At 41.5% G+C, this 19,640-nt stretch overlaps 1 protein-coding gene across 3 annotated transcripts in view; it reads left to right on the top strand.

The window, feature by feature from the left end:
- Window positions 1-13,233: 13,233 nt before the first annotated feature.
- Window positions 13,234-19,640, top strand: part of CLIP1 (CAP-Gly domain containing linker protein 1) — a 115,259-nt gene continuing 108,852 nt past the window's right edge. For all 3 annotated transcript variants that reach the window (XM_061141989.1, XM_061141990.1, XM_061141988.1), the window contains exon 1: window positions 13,234-13,363. The gene's annotated coding sequence lies outside the window, so the exon portion shown is untranslated. The remainder of the gene's footprint in view (window positions 13,364-19,640) is intronic.

Raw genomic sequence — 19,640 nt, 5'->3', positions numbered from 1 at the left:
GTTAACTTTTATATAGGACCCATAAACATTAACTAAGTTATATGTACGTAATTTTATATTGTTAATAAGATTAAACAATTTTGATGTCAATGTATGACAAAACCCACTGCAGTGTTGTGAAGTAATTAGCCTCCAACTAATAAAAATAAGTGAAAAAAAAAAAAAGATTAAACAATTTTGATTTCCTGCCTCACATCATGCCCAAAAATCTATCCCAGGAAAATAAATTCTTAGTGTGAAAAGAAAGCAAAACTTAAATTCATTTATTTAATTTTGGCTGTACGGGGTCTTAGTTGCCGTGCAAATTTTTTTCTCTAGTTGCAGCGCGTGGAGGCTACTCTCTAGTTCTGGTGCAAGCGCTTCTCATTGCAGTGGTCTCTCCTTGCAGAGCATGGGCTCTAGGGGGCACGTGGCCTTGGTGCTTGTGGCTCCCAGGCGCTAGAGCACAGGCTCAGTAGCTGTGGCAACCAGGCTTAGTTGCTCCAAGGCATGTGGGATTCTCCTGGGTCTGGGATAAAACCCATGTCTCCTGCATTGGCAAGCAGATTCTTTACCACTGAACCATCAGGGAAGCCCTTAAATTTTTTTTTTATAAGAAAATATAGCTTCCTGGCTCAGACAATAGAGAATCCGCCTGCAATGCAGGATACCCAGGTTCAATCCCTGGGTCAGGAAGTTTCCCTGGAGATGACAGGCTATAGTCCATGGGGTCACAAAGAGTAGGACACGACTGAGTGACTAAGCGTGAGCATAGCAGAGTATTTTGTGAACAAGAATTTTAAAAACATTTGCTCATTGAAAAGCAGCATTTTCAGGGACTTCCCTGGTGGTCCCGTGGCTAAGACTCCATGCTCCCAAAGTAGGGGTCCCGGGTTCTATCCCTGATCAGGGAACTAGATTTCACATGCTCCAGCTGTTAGGTTGGTGCAAAAGTAATTGCGGTTTTGCACTGTTGAATTTTGATGTTTGACATCAGAATACATTCTTAAATAAATGTGGTTATGTTATACATCATTTTGATGTGCATTTCTCACTTTATTTTTTTGCTAATGACATTACTTGCTGTTTATTTTATATTTATTTTAGACTATATAAATGATGTTAGACAAAAAGCAAATTTGAACAATTTTTTTGAGTTCAAAATGGGTCATAAAGTAGTGGAGACAACTTGCAACATCAACGACACATTTGGCCCAGGAACTGCTAATGAATGAACAGTGCAGTGGTGGTTCAAGAAGTTTTGCAAAGGAGACGAGAGCCTTGAAGATGAGGAGGGTAGTGGCCGGCCATTGAAAGTTGAAAACAACCAATTGAGAGCAATCTTCAAAGCTGATCCTCTTATAACTACATGAGAAATTGCCGAATAACTCAACATCGACCATTCCATATGTAGGGTCATGTGGCATTTGAAGCAAATTGGAAAGGTGAAAAGGCTTGATAAGTGGGTGCCTCATGAGCTGACCGCAAATCAAAAAAATCGTCACTTTGAAGTGTCATCTTCTCTTATTCTATGCAACAACGAATCATTTCTTGATTGGATTGTGATGTGTGACAAAAAGTGGATTTTATCTGAAAACCAGCAAGGACCAGCTCAGAGGCTGGACCGAAAAGAAGCTCTAAAGCACTTTCCAAAGCCAAACTTGCACCAAAAAAAGGTCACAATCACTGATTGATGGTTTCCTGCCTGTCTGATCCACTGCAGTGTTCTGAATCCTGGAAAAACCATTACATCTGAGAAGTATGCTCAGCAAATCAATGAGATGCACCGGAAACTGCAATGCCTGCAGCCGGCACTGGTCAACAGAATAAGCCCAATGTTTCTCCACAACAACGTTGAACTGCAACCAACACTTCAAAAGTTGAACAAATTGTGCTACAACTTTTGCCTCATCTGCCATACTCAGCGGACCTCTCGCCAGGAAACTACCACTTCTTCAAGCATCTTGACAACTTTTAGCAGGGAAAATAACTTCCACAACCAGCAGGATGCAGAAATTTGGTCTTGGAAAGCAGCTTTCCAAGGGTTTGTCGAATCCTGGAGCATGGATTTTTATGCCACAGGAATAAACAAACTTATTTCTTGTTGGCAAAAATATGCTGATTGTAATGGTTCCTATTTTGATTAATAAAAATGTGTTTGAGCCTAGTTATAATAATTTAAAAGTTATGGCCTGAAACCGCAATTACTTTTTTATCAACTTAATAAGAACCCTCATGCTGTAACTAATATAAATAAATAAATATTAAATAAAAAAAGAAAAGCAGCATTTTCAAAAAGTGAAAAAAAAAAGACCACAGATTGGGAAAAGAATACATGTATACATACATACAAACATCTATATCCAGAATATATAAAGAACCTCTGTAATCAAATTAAAAAATTAAAGACAATCCAATGGAATAATGGTAACAGATATAAAGCTGTAATCCACACAGGAAGATATATTGAATGGCTATAGGAAAAGATTTGGAGAAGGAATGGCAACCCATTACAGAATTCTTGCCTGGAGAATTCCATGGACAGAGTCTGGCAGGTCATGGGGTTGCAAAGTGTCGGACTAAGCTACTAACACATAGGAAAAGATTGCCAGCAATTTCACCTGGTTTAACCTGACAGTTGCCAAGAGTCTGCTGAAAAGCACAATCATCAATTTTAGAGGAAGGCCTATGAACTCTTTGAGTTTCAGCCTTCAGTTACTCCAGTAGCACTGAGCTTTTAACTTCCATGATCTCAGTTCTTAAATCTGTGATTGGGGATAATAATTCTCTACCTCCTGTTCTCACAAGGACACAGTATTATAGCAAGTAATTAGCCTGCGCTATTCAGAGGCAGAGATCTAAAGCAGGGCATTATTGTTTGTTCTTATGCTGGTTGTATTTATAGCTGGAAGACACGGAAAATATAACTGGCTGGCTTTCTTGGGAGGTAGTTTTCTAATGCGGCCTTTTTTAAAAAATTTTTTTTTTCATGTGGATCATTTTTAAAGTCTTTATTGAATTTGTTACAATATCATTTCTGTTTTATGTTTTGGATTTTCTGGTCTGGAGGAATGTGGGATCTTAGCTCCCCATCTAGGGATCCAGCCCACATCCCCTGCGTTGGTAGGAAATGTCTTAACCACTGGACTGCCGGGGAATCCCTCTAATGAAGCTTTTTACAGGCATGAGTAGCTGGAAAGTAAAAGGTGTCTGTTGGGAAGAGATTGTACCTTTTCCTCTTGAGCAATACAACTTGAACATCTTCCTCATTTGCTGTTTTCTTTTTTTTTTTTTGGCTCTGTTTTCTAAAGGAGATATCATATGTGAATAAATTCACTTAGATAAAATTGGCCTTATGACTGTGCATTTAGGTTTAAAGCCTCTGTGTGTGTGTGCTTGTGTGTGTTTTGTTATTGCTACTGCTGCTCATGTTTGTAATGTTACTGCCAGACCAGAAGCACTGTATACAGATTATATAATGAAAAAAAAAAAAAAAACTAATTTTCTTTCGCACTTAAGTTCCTTGAAATAAACACGGGGAGGAGAATTAACATTAAGCAGCTTGAAGCCTTGCTCCATAATGACAAAAGGAACATTCTAAACTAAAATTAACTTTCTCACCAAAGACGCCAATTTTTGCTTTTATGGTTTTCACGTGGTTACAAAGGGAAAACTCACTGTGGTACAACACATAGGAAACTAACTTCAGATGCCAAAAAGATTCTATAAGCCTTAGGGCTTGGTGGACATATGGGGAAAATGGATGTGAGGTGATAAATTGTAACATCAGCTTATGGTTTTTGAGAGAGTAATGATAATTCAGCCCAAGCTTCCCAGATGGTTCTCATGGTAAAGAACCCATCTGTCATTATAGAAGACATAAGAGACACAGGTTCAGTCCCTGGGTTGGGAAGATCCTCTGGAGAAGGAAATGGCAACCGACTCTAGTATTCTTGTCTGGGAAATCCCGTGGACAGAGGAGCCTAGCACGTTATACAGTCTATGGGGCCACAAAGAGTTGGACATGACTGAAGCAACTTAGCATGCAATAATAAAGAAATGAAAAGAGGTTTTTAATAAGCTTGTTGAATTATGGAATTTTTTTCTGGAGGATAACACCATGAGAATCACTGCCATGCAATTATCATCCTTAACATTTTGGGAAGGTTGATGAAATACTCTAACCATTTTGATTGGTGAGATGATTATTCAAATACAGCAGTTGCTTTTACGATAGCTTTGAACTGGAACACTAAAGTCCTAGAAGGGGAAGTGGACGTTTATTACTTCTTGCTGCCTAGGATCCAAATGACATTCCAATTTGGGGAAACTGGGGGTAGATTCTGAGTGATTATGAAGTGGGTACTTTGGGGGATATAAGGCAATCTAGGGGTGGGGGAGTGGGAGGTACAAACTATTGACTGTAACAGGCTCACAGGGAATATAGTCAGTATTTTGTAATAACTTTAAATGGAAAGTAACCTTTAAAATTGTATAAAAAGAAAAAAATTATTTTAAAAATGAATAATTTTTGGCTGAGTCATGTTGAGGTTTGATAGAAAACAACAAAATTCTGCAAAGCAATTATCCATCAATTAAAAAATAAATAAATTTTTAAAAAATGATTAATTTATATGCTTGGCATTAGTGTTCAACCTGAGATCAATCTAGATTTGCAGGAAGTTAAATAAAAATATGATAAACTACCTTATCTGGCAAAGTCCAGAACAATGAGATGACTTGTACATGAAAATTCTACTTGTGCTTGTATTCATATATGGAACATACATTACTTATATGGATTACATACATTACTTATATATGGACTATATACATTACAGAGCATGCAAGTGTCATCTGAGGACTCTTCACTAAGGAAAAACTCCTATAACTAACTTTTGGTTTCCCCTGAGCCCATGTCTACACTGCAGCCGGATTCAGGACTACAGGGCTTTCCCTTAAAAGCAAATTAAAAAAAAAAAGCAAATTCAAATTCATAAAAATATACATTTTCAAAAATATATATATATATATACATTTTTTTAAAAAATTGGAGTAAAATACAGTTACACACAGCATATAGTAACAATAAAAATCCCCACCAGCCACTTCTGTTTTCTTCACAAAGTTCCTTTTCAAACAAGTCCGTTAGCTCTCAAATATTTATTTTCTCGTTCTAAGCAGCTCTATTTTTGTTCTTCTCAAATATTTGCCCCAGATAAATAGTTCTCTTTCTAGGAGAGGAATTCTGTCCTTTCAATCTTCCTGCTCCGACACTTCGGCCTGCTGGCTTTTGTCTCCATGTTCACTACCTCGGGATGACAACATAGCTGCTTCTGCTCCAGATAGCACACCTGTGTCTGTCTCCATCTATTGGAGAAGCAAAAGCTGTCCCAGAAGCACCTCTAGCCTAATTTGCTAGGAAAAGTGTAACTGAACGTTAATTGTTGGGCACTTTGCCACATCAGATATGACTGGGGTTTGTCAAGTCACAGGAGGGGAGAGGATCTTGGGCGGGCGATCGACAACGTCAGCCACAGCTGAGCTCTTCGAGGGCAGCAGTCCTAGTTCTGTGCCCGAGTGTTTGCTTGGACCCCCTTGGAGTCTGTTCCTAACATATGCTCTTTCTTGGCTCTGTCAGGACTCGGCGCCTTCTCCTGCTGACTCAGCAGTCCCCTCCTGTTACTGGCACAACTAGCACCTCTGAGTCTCTGCCACAGTGGGTCCCAGAACAGGCACAGAAATCTCCCAACCAGCCATTCATGCCTAAGGGAGGCCCAGAAGTGCAAACTGGATCTTGGCTATGCCTGACCTTGCTGCCCATCTTCTTAACAATGTTGGCATAGAACTATTACTCTGCCTAAGGGTTTTCTTCCAGACTCTCAAATGTGGAGTAGAGACAAACAGCCTTGTTCTGGGGGTCACCCCCCCACTTCTCTTCCCCAGATCTCAACCTGTGGATCTGCCTTCCTCACCTGTTCTTCTGATCTTTGCCCCCATCAACTCCCAAGCATGGAAGTACAGCATTCTCTATTTCTTTGATACCATATTCTCTTTCTTTCGGATCTTGTTACATGTAATAAAAGAAATACTCAAAAAAAAAAAAAAGTAATACTCAGAAAGACACACATGCCCACACAGACAGTGAGGCATGAAATCAGTTAGTTTAGTATTAATGAGTTAAATAAACTAGTTAATCTAGTACTTTTTGTTTGAAATCAATTTAAAACTAGTATTTCTGGGATGTAAGAATGAGGAGCAAAAAAAAAAAAAAAAGAATGAGGAGCATACTAAATCTGCTTAGTTATTTATGTATTTAATTTTAGCTATACTGGGTCTTTGTTGCTGTGAGAGGGCTTTCTGTAGTTGAGGTGTAAGGGCTTCTCGTTGGAGTGGCTTCTCTTATTGGGCAGCACGGGCTCTAGAGCACAGACTCACCAGTGCTGGCGCACAGGCTTAGAATCTTCCCTGACCAGCGATCAAACCCGTGCCCCCTGCATTGGCAGGCAGATTCCCAACCACTGAACCACCAGGGAAGCCCAAATCTGGCTGTTTGGTTTGAGCCTTTCCTTCTACAAGTTGTCTAAACGAGATTTAGTCATTTTATTGGAATACAAGCACTGGCAGTGGCTGAAAATTCCTGGTACTCATTTCCTTAATTTATAGGTCAAATTTAATTTTAGTCTCTTTTGTACAGTTGGACTTTTTCGATCTAACACAGTTGTGATTGAATGCTAAGAAAGAGGCTCAATTTTTAAAATAACAGAATATTAAAGTTGGGAAAGACTTTAATCCTTCCAATGAAAAAATCTCTTTTCTAAAATCTCCCACCTACCTGGTTTTCACATATTCTCTACTTGTCTTTTTCTTTTTTTTTTGAATCTTTATTACTTTCATTTATTTATCTATGTATTTTTATTGAGATACTATTCACATAAGATAAAATTAACCATTACAAATATTTATTTATTTGGCTGCACTGGATCTTAGGTTCAGCATGTGAGATCTAGTTCCCTGTCTAGGGATTGAACCCAGACCCCCTGCATTAGGAACTCAGAGTCTCAGCCCCTGGACCACCAGGGAAGTCCCCCAAATTAATAATTTTAAAGTATAAAATTCAGTAGCATTTAGTATGCCACAACTACTTCTATCTAGTTCCAGACATTTTTTTTCACCCCAAAGGAGACATAAACCCATTAAACAGTAGATTCCAACTTGCCTCTCCCCCACTAATCCCCCAGTAATCTATTTTCTGTCTCTATGGCTTTACATATTTCTGGCTATCTCATATAAATATCCTTTCTGGATATATCATATAAATGGAGTCAGACAATATGTGATCTCTTGTGTCTGGCTTCTTTCTCTCAGCATAATGTTTTCGATGTTCACCCAGCTTGTAGCATGTTGTTGTTCAGTTGCTAAGTCATGTCTGATTCTTTGCACACACCTGGCCTCTCTATCTTTCACTATCTCCCAGAGTTTGTCCAAGATCATGTCCATTGAATTGGTGATGCTATCCAACCATCTCATCCTCAGCTGCCCTAGTCTCCTTTTCCCTTCCATCTTTCATGTAACATGTATCAGTACTCCATTTTTTTTGACTGAGTAATACTGCATTGTACATATATATCACAATTTGTTTATCCTTTCACCTACTGATGGACATTTGACTTGCTTCCGCCTTTTGGCTGTTGTTAATAGTGTTTCTGTGAACCTGTGTGTACATGTATTTGTCTGAGTCTGCTTGATTTTTTTTTTTTTTCTTGCTGCAGACAGAATCAACTTCTCATGTACTCAACAAATATTTGTTGCATTAGATTAAAACTGCTGCATCAACCACTGATTTCACAAATGTTTTGCTTCACTGGCTAGAAGTCACAGAATTTTTTAAATGTTTGTGATAAGAACTTTATAAGTCATCTTGTTCAACCCCCTCATCGTGAAAGTACACGCTCTCAAAGCAGTAGTCTATTTAAAAGGCCCTAAATACAGTTAACATCATGCTATGTGGTGCCCTACTGATGTTGTTCTTTGTTAACTGAATGGGTACAATACGGCTTTTGTAGTCACAGATGGTTCTCCTTGAGAAGTGATCTCTGAATTTAAATTTAGCAGCTTGTCATTCTTTCATTGTTTTTCTTTATAAAAAATTCCAAAAAACCACAACCATCAGCATTCTTTGTATAAAGTAGATATGGCAGATAGTTTTAATTGGTTTCAGCGATAAAATTTGGAAATTTATCAGTGATAAATTTTGGACTGAAAAATTTTCAGTCCAAAATAGTCCAAATGCTTCGTTGTGTTGTGGGATTTATTTTTTGGTTTCTTTTCTGAGCTTTAAGACGCAGTCTTGCTCTGGATCAGTCGTTTTTATTTTTTTAAGATTTTTTTTCTCTTTTTTTGATGTGAACTATTTTTAAAGTTTTTATTGAATTTGTTACAATATTACTTCTGTTTTATGTTTTGGTTTTCTGACCACAAGGCATGTGGGATCTTAGCTCCCCAACCAAGGATCGAACTTGGCTGCCTTGGAAGCAAATGTCTTGACCACTGGACAGTCAAGGAAGTCCCCGGATTAGCTATTTTTGATTAAATGAACCAGCGCCCTGGGCTTCTAGGAAGGCTCAGATGATAAAGAATCCGCCTGCAATTCAGAAGACCCGGGATCAATCCTTAGGTCAGGAAGATCCCCTGGAGAAGGGAATGGCTACCCACTTCAGTATTCTTGCCTGGAGAATTCCATGGACAGAGGAGCCTGGTGGGCTACAGTCCATGGGGTAGCAAAGAGTAGGACATAACTGAGTGACTTTCACCTTGGGGCTTCCCAGGTGATGCTAGTGATAAAGAGCCCACCTGCCAATGCAGGAGAGGTAAGATCCTCAGGTTTGATCCTTGGGTCAGGAAGATCCCCTGGAGGAGGGAATGGCAACCCACTCCAGTATTTTTGCCTGGAGAATCCCATGGACAGAGGAGCCTGGAGGGCTACAGTCTATAGGGTCGCAAATAGTTGAACACGACTGAAGTTACTTAGCACGTAGTACTTTTGCAAGGAAATATTAATATTTCTTTAAACACCAAGGGTAAGCATTTTTTTTGTATGTGACATTGTAAATCTTTTAATTTTTAGCAACTGAATGAAGTTGACAGGGAGTATGGTCTAGTGCATTATGTCCACTCTGAAGATAAGACCAGTGAAATTCATGGAACAGTGATTATCCCACCTTGATTTAGTAAACCACAGAGCAGTAAAAGTCAAGGTTGAAGGGTAGGGACTTAATCTTCACTGCTGTGCTCCCCTAATACCTGGAACAGTGCCTGGACACAGTAGGAGGTCAGTGAATATTTGATGGATGAGTGAATGAAATTAATTTGACTCTGGTTTATGAAACAATGCTAATAAAAGTAGATGTGATTTAAAAAATACCATAGTGAAAATGAATTCCTGTGTCTTCTTTATAAATATTGTTTTAAGTATGGACTATCTCTTAGGAGTTACACTTACAAATTTTTATTGAGGTATAAGTGACATATAATATTAATTTCAAGTATAAAAATGATTCAATATTTGTATATATTATGAAATGATCACCATAATAAGGCTAGTTAACCAGACACAGTTGCAAAAAATACTTTTTTTCCTTGTGATGAAGACTTTCAAGATTTACTCTCTTAGCAACTTTTAAATATGCAGTATAATATTACTAACTGTAGTCGCCATATTGTATGTTATATCCTCATGACTTATTTATTTTATAACTGAAGAATTTATATATATATTTTTTTAAGAATTTATATTTTTAATTGATATCTGTTACAGTTCAGGAACTTAAGAAAAAGGAAAAAAAAAGAAAAAAATTTACTTTTAATTAAAAGAGTATTCTTGTTTTGACAGCTTTTGTTTCATTTTTCATTTTAAAAGCTATATAAATCCTCACATCTTTCAGAAATTTACAAAGTACTCTTCAACCACTATTTTATACTAAGTATTGTTTCTGAATGGTAATAAGAACTATTTGTGCCTTAGTGAAATATTTAAAATAGACAGTAATGAATGAATTTAGAACCATTGTTTATAGTAATTTTCTCTGGATGTATGGGATTATAACTGCTTTGTTTTCTTCATTCGCTTGTTTTAATTTAAATAATGAATACCTATTGTTCTTTAAAAAAATAAAGACAAAATACTGGAAAAATGTCCCTAGTTACGTAGCACCTAAAGTCTTACATTAAATCCTTTAAGAAACCAAACTACTGTGAACCAAATATATTCTGGGGATGCAGCTAGAGCAATGAACCAACAATCCTTGCTCTCTTGAAAGTTACATGCTAGGAGGGGTGGAGTAGGACAGGTAATAAATAAACCGGCTCTACAGCAGAAAGCTGTCAGAGAGAGTGAATCTAAAGAGCTGTCTAGAAAGAAACTATGGACATGCATCACTTTGCAGAGAATATTCTCTATTCATTTGTTTGAGGACTTTACACTCTTAAATTCATTTGTTTGAGGACCTTAAATACTTTTTAAAAAAAAAGAAGTTAAAGTAATGCATGCACATTAAAAAAAATAAAGAACATCAGGGTTTTTAACGAAAGGTAACGTTGTTCTGCGAATCCCCCCCAATCCTGTTCCACAGACACCGTTAATTTTTTGTCTTCAGTTCTTCAGGAAGTAACATCCATGTATGTAAAAGTATACTTATATTGCTATTTATTTAGCATCTGTAGACATTATCTATTGACTTTGTGTTATGACTGAAGGACTACTACCTCTTTCCCTCCACACAGGTCTACTACTATTTGTGGTTATTCTTATGGGATAATTGAATGATATGTGCTTAGTCATTCAGTTGTGTCCTACTCTTTTCAACCCCATGGACAGTAGCCCGTCAGGCTCCTCTGTCCATGGGGAGTCTCCAGGCAGGAATACTGGAGTGGGTTGCCATGCCCTCCTCCAGGGGATCTTCCCAACCCAGGAATCGAACCCAGGCCTCCAGCATAGCAGGCAGAGGCCTGCTTTACCGTCCGAGCCACCAGGGAAGCCCTAAAGATATGAGTAAACCTTTATTTTTTTTTTTTTACCAAAAAAAGTATTTAATGATTTCCCCACTTGGCAAAATGAAGATCTGGGAGCTCCTACTGACTTTCAACCTCTGCCATTTCCCTCCATCTTCCAAACTTTTGTCAATTGAATTGTAATAATTTTACAGCAGACATACATTAAAAAAAACCTCAGTGGCTAAGCTCTGAAATCTCTGAAAATGGAATGTGAATGCTTTTTATGAAACAGAACTGAGAAACTTCTTTTGTCCTAATACCAGCCAAATCATGGGACTAAACACAGTCAATGCCTAGGTTGCAGGGCTGGGACTAGGCCTTGGTCACAAAATTTAAGGGGGCACCAAAAACTCAGCAGTCAAGACAGCTACTGTTTTGATGTAATACTTTAAAAACAAAAATTAATGCAAAAAAAAAAAAAAAAAAGTCCAGAATGAAGAAAATAAAGGCATTTAGAAATAAAGATAGGCTCAGAAGAATGAGTAGAGGAGAAAAGTGAAAAACATGTTTTTTGCTTTCACTGTGCCATGCGGCATGTGGGATCTAGTTTCCTGACCAAGGTTTGAACCTGCACCCCCTGAAAAGGATGGTGGGTGGCCAGGGAAGTCCTCCGAAATGTTTATATTTGCACCCCACAATTAACGGTGTTCTGTGCCTCTTTCTATAGCATCTATGATTACATAGGTTGTGTATTAGAGCTGAAAAATGTTCAGATGAGAGAGGAAGGTGTGCCTTTCAGGTTAGGAATGTGTGTGTGTGTGTTAGTCATTCAGTTGCGTCTGATTCTTTGTGACCCCATGGACTGTAGCCCACCAGGCTCCTTTGTCCATGGAATTTTCCAGACAACAACACTGGAGTGGGTTGCCATTACCTTCTCCAGGGGATCTTCCCAACCCAGGGGTCGAACCCGGGTCTCCTGCATTGTAGGCAGATTCTTTACCATCTGAGCCACCACGAAGCCACTGTATACTATTGGGGTGCCACCACACTTTGGCTTCAACTTGCAAACTAATGCGATGTTGAATTAAGAGACAGAATTTTTGTGTCTTTAAAGGTGACTGGAGGGGAGAGGCCAGCAGATGAATTTTCTTATTTGTTCAGAACTCCATGCATTTTCAATGTAGTTTCCTTCCCCTGCTCTGTGCACGCCTATTGGTCCAGGCAGCACCGGTGCTTTGAATAAGGGTCAGCAAAGGGGTCACCCTCCTGATTATTCCCTTCTAGCAGAGAGGAGGAAGAAGCCCCTGGCCGCCTATCCACCACTGAGTCGCTGCAAAATCCTGGGCTTCCACTGACAGCTGCAAATTCCTCTCCCAGGAGCTGCCAAGCTTCTGGGGTTGCCATGGTCCATGGGAGTGAAATGCTGGCCGCCCTCCGCTGCACCAGCCAGGAGCAGGCTGCTGATGCCTTTCCTCCAGTTCCTTTCAAAAGCTTTTAAAGGAGATCCCCGGGGGGAGGTGGGAGGACCAGGACCTTAACCAGGGCTTCAGTGCAAGCGGCTGGGGCGAATAAAAGAAGCTTTTCTCAAAGTAATAGAGCAAGTGTTGGGCTTCGGTCTCTCCCTGGAGGGAAAGGGAGAGCAGAGATGGTCCTTCCCAAGCTTCACCTGCTGTAGGCAGCGCCTTTCAGCGTTTTCCCCAGGGATTCCTCATCCCGAATCTTCCCTGGAGGGCGAGGAGGGCAGAAGAGGGTGCTCCTGAAACTTAGCCAGCTGTTGGCCGCTCCTCCTAGCTTGTTTCAAAGGGTTTCTCACCCTGGGGGTCTGGGGGGGAAATCAGCTCTAAACCAACCGGCTGTGTGATCCGGCTGATCGGGTGTGACTTGCAAATTCTGGGCACACTTTCAGAAAATGGGGAATGAAGCGAGATGATGAGAAGCCCCTTAGTCCAGGCCTCATGGGTTTCCCGGTACCTTCCTCCCCGTCCGGTCCTCTTTGGATTCTGAGGGCGGGACGCGGGCGCGCCCGGGGTCTGGGGTTCGCCTCCCGGGAGCCGCGGCGGGTGCAGACAAAGAGGAGGCGGTGTGTGTGTGTGTGTGTGTTGCGGGGGTGGGGGTGGAGTTTGGGCCCGACGCGGGTTGCGGGGTGCCGGCCGCGAGGTTCGGGGCGCGGGGCTGGCCGCGGTGGGCGCGGCGGCGGAGCGCGCGGGGAGGAGCCGCCGCGGCGTCTTCTCCAGGCGGCGCGCGCCCTACCGGCCCCGCGGCGGCGCGTCACGCTCTCCCCCGCCCGGAGCTGACGAGCCGGGAGGCGGGAGGCGGCGGCCGCGAGGCGGCTGCTGCTGCTGCAGTTGGGGCAGGTGGTGGCGACTGGCGGCGACCGAGGCGGCGGCGAGCGGTGAGTGGGGCGCGGCGCGGGCCCTCTCTCCTTCCCCATCCCCTCCTCACACTTCCCTTCTCTCCCTGCCCGACCGGCTCCTGCCTGCCCGGCTCGGGGCCGGGGGGACCGGGCCCGGCATCCAAGAGGGAGGACCGAGTCCCGCGCACCGGGCCATCCCCGTGGGGCCGCGGGGGGCCCCGGGGAGGTGGCCCTGGAGGCCAGGAGTCCCTGGGGGTGCTCTCCCCGGAGCCAGAAAGTGGCCGGCCCTGTGAGCGCCGAGCCCGGCCTTCCCTCCCTCCGCCCGCCTCAAGATGGAGCTTGGACTCCTTGCCCCTGCGCCGCCCCAGGCGCCGCTCCCTCCCCGGCGCCCTCTTCGCTCCCCTCAGTCCTGGGGCGGCGGGCCGGACCCCCGGGGGGCCGAGGCCCAGCGGGACCTGTTGCCCCGGCGGTCACCTGAGCCTTCCTCGGGCCCTTGGCAGCGGTGCCCGCGAGCCGGCATGGAGGGCACCCTGGCCGTGGCCTCCGAGGCGGGCGCCGGCCGGCGGGCTGGCCTCGCTGGCCTGGGGCCCGGCCGGCCGTGGCTTTTGTCCCCCACCCCACCCCCTCGAATGGGACCGTGATTCTTGGAGAAGGTGGATGACAAGAGGTGACAGGGATTTCCGAAATAACACCGCTGCCCCGTAACCCGAACCTTCTGCCTCGTCAGGGGATTGGCTCCGGAGACAGATGACACTTGTTCAGAGGTTATTTTCAAAGCAGAGCCTCCTGATTGCCCTCCTTTGGACGTCCTGTGCTTCAGAAATTGTGGTTTTTGATCCGCGGAGAAACCCTGAACTCCGCTGTTGCTCCACTTCATGTGGCTTTTCCATCTGGCAGGGACCGAGCACCACCCCTTCCTCCCTTCCCAGCCCCACCTCTTTGGTATGAAGAAATTACACGTTAAGTCTGTAATCTTTAGTTACCTGTTTTTAGCAAAACCTGGGCGCCAATTAACGTGTTTAAAAAGGAGGGTGGAGGAAAAAATATGCTGCTTTTTTTTGGTTGTTGGATTCAGCAGTCTTGCCTTCTGCCTGTTTCAGGTTAGGACAGTTCCTGGCCGGTAGGAGCTCAGGACTAGTGTTAACTGCTGCTGCTTTTATGGTTGTGGTTGTGGTTGGTGTTTTTTTTGCCTTTAATTACTACTGTTACCTATAGTATGTACAAGTCCAGAGACCAGGTCTGTTAGGATTTGGGGTATAATAATAACCTTTTGCAAGAATCCTCAGGTATATGTTGTTTCTCAGCTTTGGGGCATTTTTTTCTCTGGAAATATTAACATTGATTGAGGGCTTCCTGTGGTCAAGCTCTGGGCAGGTCTTTTAAGTGTTTTGTCTCAATTAACCTAGCCCAATGATGCTGCTATCCAGTGCTATTAACCCATTTTACAGAAGAGGCATAGAAAGGTCAGGAACCTTGCTCAGGGTCACAGAGCTGATAAGTGGTAGTGTCAGGATTTAAGCTCTGGTATTCTGACTCCTGGGCTTCCCTGGTGGCTCAGAGGTGTGGGAGACCTGGGTTCGATCCCTGGGTTGGGAAGATCCCCTGGAGAAGGAACTGGCAACCCACTCCAGTATTCTTGCCTGGAGAATCCCATGGACGGAGAAGCCTGGTGGGCTACAGTCCACGGCGTCGCAAAGAGTCAGACGTGACTGAGCGACTTCACTTCACTCACTCACTATTCTGACTCCTGGTGCTTGGTAATTAAATTGGTATAGTGACTCTCCTGCAAGGAGCAAGTCTGCCCTCCTTAAAGCAAAGACAGTGGGTGATTACTTGGCTAAGGGCTGGTCCTGAGTTTCTGAGGTTCAGAGAAAATGGTAAGGTACAGCTTAGGCTTCTCACTAGGCCTAGTTCAAAAGGGTGAACAACAAACCGGGTGGACCCTGTGAAGGTATTCTGTCTAAAGATAAAGATCGCCCATCCCTCTTTTTTTTCCACCAACAATTGCTTAAGCATTTACCTGTGCTTCAGTGAGAGAGACGTAGGCAGATCTGGTTTCTGTTCTTTAGAAGTTTGGAATTTGGTATTTTTCTCATTTACCTTAAAAACATTTTTTTTAACCTATTGTCAAGCATTGAGTCTGTGCCATCCCTTGTGATCCGTGAATGCATATGAACTTAAGCAAGTAATGTTTGACTCTTGCTTTTAAGTTCTGTCTCTGTTGGGATTCCAAACCCAAATCATGATGTGTAAGAGGTGGCTTGGTCCTCCTGTGCTCCACAAAAAGGTAGGCACTTTTGAATTTGTCATATATTGGCTGCCTGTTCTTCATTATTTATTACAGATGTATTTCTGTTCTTCCCAGAGTTTGTGTGTATCTATCTCAAGGTATTTGTGTTTGTGTGTGTATACATATGTATATGATATATATCTATATGTATATTTCAAGGACCTTGACTTTCACTTTATAATACCCTCTACAGAATTCTGCAGAGTCCCGTGTGTTCAGTCAATATTTATTATTCAGTTAATTGAAAATATAAGGTCCATAAGTTTCAGGATTGTTTTTTATTTTTTAATATTTATTTATTTGGCTGTTCCAGGTCTTAGTTGCAGCATGTGGGATCTGGTTCCCTGACCAGGGGTCGAACCTGGGTCCCCTGCATTGGGAGCACAGAATTTTAGCCACTGGACCACCAGGGAAGTCCCAGGACTAGTTTTATAAAAACCACCAGGGAAGTCCCAGGACTGGTTTTATAAAAACCACCAGGGAAGTCCCAGGACTGGTTTTGTAGAAAAAGACAAAACAAAACTGGAGGTAGTGTAGTAAAGTCATAGGAAGATGGCTTACTATTTGTTAACATTAAAAGAAAACTTTCTGCAGTGTTAAAATGAGCCTTTCACCTCGTATAATTTTCCACTTTATCTGAATTATCAGCTTCTTTCTTCTCTTCCTTGTACAAATGAGGTGGGAAGTCGATTGTTTTTCTCTAGTATAAAGAATGGACACTGTTGTAATCACTGCAAACCAATAAGTTCTCTTTTTCAGTATTTTTTTGTAGTGTGTGGTAGTCTCCCCAGAGGGAGTTTGTGGGGCTGTAGTGCCCCTGTACGTGGGCTGTACTGAGGCCTCATTTGGAATTCACTCAGCAGGTATTTATTGAGCACCTGCTGTGTGCCAGTTGCTGTTCTGGGTGCTGGTGATACAGCAGTAAATAAAACGGAAAGCCCTGTTGTTGGAACTTCCTTCAGGTAGGGGAGGCAGACAGTAACCATGTTAATACAATTTATTGTATGTTGGAAAGTGATACATGGTAAGACTAAATACTACAAGTTTTGGGGACAAGAGGTAGGGTAATGGAAATTCTAGATAGGGTGATGAGAGGAGACCTTGCTGAGAAAATGGCATTTAAATAGAGATCTAGATGAAGTGAGGGAATGTTGATCCCTGAGGGAAGAGCATCCCAGAGGAGTCAGTTGCAAGGGTCCCAAGGCAGGAGCTTGGGAGGGACTAGATAATTTAAGGCTGTATTTAAGGTTGTAGTCCTTAAATATGTATTAAATATATATGTATTAAAATATTAATTTCTTTTTAATATTTATCTTTGTCTACTTACATATTTGTCTGTGCTAGGTCTTCGTTACAGAATGTGGGATCTAGTTCTCTGACCAGGGATTGAACCAGGCCCCTGCTCTGCATTGGAAGTTTTGGAGTCTTAGCCACTGGACCACTCGGGAAGTCCCTAAAATATTTTAAAATAGTGAAAGATAGCCATGATACTAATGATTTTGTTCAAGAAAAAGTTGAAAATGTGGGGGAAGTAAGGTTTAAAGAATTTTAGTTACTTGCCTTAAAGGCCACACAGCCAGTGAACAGAAAACTAGAGATTGAACCTTAGTTTATATTATTTTAAGCAATGCACAGACTATATTGGCAATGAAACCTTAAGTAAGTGGCTGGCAGAAAGGCCAGATCCGTACTTGATGTTCAGACTTGCTATTAAGAATATACTTTCCTGTTTGTATGCAGGATTTTTGCTCAGCCCTGGGAGACCTTGTAACTGACATTTGCATATATTGCGTTTTCCTGGAATTATGCTCCTGGCAGCAAAGCCTTCCTTTTTAGTCTAAAAAGATTCATGATTCAAAATCTGTGTTTGATAATAAGCCTTTAAGTGTCTTCAATCTTAATTGGAAGGCAGTGATGGTATTAGTCTCAATATGAATTTTTTAGATGACTGTTTAGGGAGGTTCTAAACTAATATAGCATCTTATATATGTATTTTAATATACATAATGTATGTTTCCCATGTAAATAGAACTCAAGGAATCCATGTGCTTTAAATCAGCGCTTGAGTTACAATGCACTTTTAAGGGAAAACATATTGACTGATGGTACTGTACAAGAATTTCAAGAGTGACCTCTTCAGATTTCAAATCGGGAACAGAAGAGCCTTTTTTTTTTTTCCCCCCGGTGGGTTGGCAGACTGTAATTAACCAACCTTGAATTTGGCTAGGACATCTGGGTTAATATCCTGGCCCTGGCACCAAGTACCAAGGAATCTTGGCCACATTTAGTAAAGAGCTTTTTTTTTTTTTTTTTTTTCCAGATCTCCATCTGGCACTTACAGAAAGACAGATTCCACTAGCACTAACTCAGTGGGTGGGTCTGTTTTTTTGATTGTCTTATGGTGGTTCAGCAACACAGTCTTAAAAGTAGTCTTTGCAAAATCTCAGAAAAGTAGTAGTCCTATTACAGAATCCCTGTTGGGAACCCTTTCCTATATCTCTTTCCCTGGGGAAGTGTACTCTTATCTGCCTCTTCTTAGGAATCCTAATGAGACTACAGACAGGCATTTTGCTGCCCTAATGTTTTATATAAGCATAAGGTCTAATATACTTCTGACTTGAATTAAGTAGTTTGGTATTTGTATTCTCGTTTGCTTACTTAGGTCTAAGTATAGCTTGGATTAGATCCCAGTTTTAACTCTGCCCATTTTTTACACTTAAAATTGCCAAGTGCTTGTTTTACTGTATCTTTTCTGAAGTTAAAGGCCTGAAGATCCAGATGTTCAGGACGTGCAGATCATCCAAAATTTGGGTTTGATGTAAAACGGAAGGCAACTTGAATAGATTCCCCCCGCCCGGCCCACCGGTTCTACAGATCCCTAGTCAAGTAGAACACTAAAATATTTGGCATACTTTTTTTCCCTGTCTTCTCAGGAAAGATGAGATATTAGGGAAATTTTCTTTAAAATATTTGAATCAAATCTTTTGATTTCCTGCCTTCTTTCTTTATCTGGTTTCCTCCATAGAATGATTTTTCACTGGAGACATTACATTCTAGTAACTTAAGGCAGGAAGGAAGATACATACACTCTACTTTTCCAGACTATAGAAAAATTAACTTTATAGGCAGGGTAATTTTATTTTTTTTACAGCTTGAGTGAAAGAAAACTTTTTTTTTTGTAAAGAAAACTTTTTATCACTAATTATTTTTTCAGACATGGGTGACTGGAAAAAAGTCACCCATGCTAATTTCTGTTGTAAGGCATATGTGGCTTGCCTGAGTTTCAACATTGAGAATCTAGAATCAGTCAAATTTAGATTAAAAAAAAAAAACATTTTCTAGTGAAGTGATCCCTTTTTTGAGGTTCTTGGGTGTATTTTCGCCTTGGATACCCATTTTGCAAGGACCTTTGCATTTTAATAACATATACTAGTCATCCTATGATATGTGATTTCAGTGCATAAGATATAAACACACATGTTAAAAGACAGAGAAGAAAGCATATTATCCATAATCCTACTGCCCAGAGAAAATTATTTCAGTGTTTTGGAGTACATCCTTCTAATCTTTTTCTTAATACTTAAAAAACGTCTTTATGGCTGGATCTGTATTTATATATATATATATATATATATATATATATATATATATATATATATATATATATATATATTAATATTTTTATTTATTTAGTTTTGGCTGTGCTGGGTCTTTGTTGCTGTGCCGGCTCCTCATTGCGGTGGCTTCTCTTGTGGAGCACAGGCTCTAGGGTGCGTGGGCTCCGTCGTTGCAGCTCCCCGGGCTCTAGAGCACAGGCTCATTAGTGTGACACAGGGCCTTCATTGCTCCTCTGCATGTGGGATCTTCCTGGATCAGGGATCGAACCCGTGTCTCCTGCATTGACAGGCGGATTCTTTACCACTGAACCACCAGGGAAGCCCTGTATTTCTGTTTTGACATAATTAAAAGTGTAATATTTTCACAGGAAATACTCTCAGCGTACCAACATGGGGGGAATTAGGACTA

This window comes from Dama dama, chromosome 5 (assembly GCF_033118175.1).
Source record: "Dama dama isolate Ldn47 chromosome 5, ASM3311817v1, whole genome shotgun sequence".
Classification (NCBI taxonomy): domain Eukaryota; kingdom Metazoa; phylum Chordata; class Mammalia; order Artiodactyla; family Cervidae; genus Dama; species Dama dama.
The sequence above is the reverse complement of the archived record's forward strand: the minus strand, read 5'-3'. Positions and strand labels throughout refer to the sequence as shown.